Source organism: Chrysochloris asiatica, unplaced genomic scaffold, assembly GCF_000296735.1.
Source record: "Chrysochloris asiatica unplaced genomic scaffold, ChrAsi1.0 scaffold00011, whole genome shotgun sequence".
NCBI classification, from domain to species: Eukaryota; Metazoa; Chordata; class Mammalia; order Afrosoricida; family Chrysochloridae; genus Chrysochloris; species Chrysochloris asiatica.
Window position 1 is genome coordinate 13,116,595 of NW_006408529.1, and position 2,512 is coordinate 13,119,106.

Sequence of the window (2,512 nt, forward strand, 5' to 3'; positions counted from 1 at the left end):
ATAAAACTCTCTCCATTTGCACATGATAAGATCCTATACATAAAAACCCCAAAGACTCAGCAAAAAAACTACTGGAACTCATTGGAAGATTTAGCAAAGTGGCAGAGTACAAGATCAACATACAAAAATCAGTTGGATTCCTCTATACTAATAAAGACAACATGGAAAAGGAAAATAGGAAAGCAATACCATTTACAATAGCCACCCAAAGGATGGACTATTTAGGAGTAAATGTAACCATAGAAACAAAAGACCTATACAAAGAGAACTACAAAACATTACTACAAGAAACCAAAAGAGACTTAAAAAACTGGAAGAATATACCATACTCCTGAATAAGAAGACTTTAACATTGTGTAACTGTCAATAGTACTCAAAGCAATCTACACATACAACAAAATCCCAATCAAGATTCCAACAGCATTCTTTAGAGAGATGGAAAAAACAATTACAACCTTTATATGGAAAGGAAAGTGACCCAGGATAAGTAAAGCACTGCTTAAGAAGAACAATAGAGTTGGAGGCCTCTCACTCCCAGATTTCAAAACTTACTACATGGCTACAGTGGTCAAACAGCCTGATATTGGTACAATGAAAGGTACCTATGTATTCAATGGAACAGAATTGAGAATCCAGATATTAACCCATCCACATACAGCCAACTGATCTTCAACAAAGGGTTAAAGGAGAATGAGTGGGGAAGACATAGTCTCTTTAACAGATGGTGCTAGCAGAACTGGAAATCGATATGCAAAAGATTGAAATGAGACCTTTACCTCACGCTATATGCAAAGACCAACTCAGCATGGATTAAATACCTAAATGTGAATCCCAGAATTATAAAGGTCATCAATGAAAACGTATGGATAAATTTAAGGGCTCTAGACCAGGGCACATGCAGACTACCAAACACTGTGAAAATTATACAAACAAAAGACAAAATAGATGATTTGGGACATTCTAAAAATTAGAAACTTATGTGCATCAAAGAATTTCACCAAAAGAATAAAAAGGAAGCCCACAGAATTGGAAAACATCTTTTGCAATGACATATCAGAAAAGGGACTAATTTCTAAAATCTATAGGAAACTACAATACCTCTACAAGAAAAAGGCAAGTAATCCAATTTAAAAATGGGCACACTTCTAATCTGTGAGAGAACACAGTTGTTTGTTAAAGTCATCCTCATCTGATATTTGTTATAACAGCTTGTAAGTGCTGTTGAGTTGGTTTCGACTCATAACAACACTGTATAGGGTTTCCAAGGAGCAGATGTCGAGTTTGAACCACTGAACTGGCAGTTCAAACAAACAAAACAAAACAAAATGGGCACAGGACATGAGCAGACACTTCACCATAGAAGGCATTCGGGCAACCAACAAACATATGAAGAAATGTTCACAATCATTAGCCATTAGAGAGATGCAAATCAAAACAATAATGAGATATCATCTCACACCAGCAATAACAGCGAGTTAAAAAATGCAGAGGATAAGAAATGCTGACAAGGATGTGGAGAGACTGGGAACCTCCTACATTGCTAGTGGGAACGCAAAATGTCCCAACCACTCTGGAAAATAGTATGGGGCTTCCTCAGAAAGTTGGAAATAGAAATACCATAATCCAGCAATTCTTCTGTTTGGTATTTATCCACAAGAAATACGAGCCATAACACGAGTAGATATATGCACACCAATGTTCATAACAGCACCATTCACAATAGCAAAAAGATGGAGACAGCTTAAGTGCCCATCAATGGACAAATGGATAACCAAACTTTGGTACATACACACAATGGAATATTATGCTACCTTGAAGAATAGCAAGAAAGCTGCAAGCCACCACATAACATGGATGTACCTTAAGGACATTATGCTGAGTGAAATCAGTCAGTCATAAAAGGACAAATATTGCATAAGACCATTATTGTAAAAGCTTAAGAAAACATACCCATACTAAAAGGGGAAAAAATTGTCTTTGTTGGTTACTGGTGGGGTTGGGGGGGTTCTTGGGGGAGGGGCAGGGAGCGGATGGGAGAGCACAGAGTAGGGGATAGACACATCATAGTTTGGAGGAAGGACAATACACACGAAGGGGGAGTGTTAGAAGAAAAAGGTAGATAGGGGAACACTGAGACAGGTTTGCATGGGCTAAATTGGACATAGTGATCATAGTGATGTATGATCAACCTTGGAACAACAGGGCTCTGTGACACAGGGATTGAGGCATAGTCTGAACAAGGGAAACAATACCAAGATGCTTCACTGCCTTGTGAATATTGGTTTCTTGTACCTACTGTCGTAAAATAGACACTTGAGTGGGATAGAAAGGAATGTTGGGAAACGTGATTACAGAAAGCTTGTAAGCCTGTCTTCAGCCTATAACTGATTGGAATACCTAAAAGGGGTTCTAGAACTTGCCCAGTGTAATAGACCTCTTGCAGAGCCTTTGCAGTGTATAGAACTTGAGGTGGAATCCTGAGTCCCATCCAGAACCCATTCCCACTAGAAAG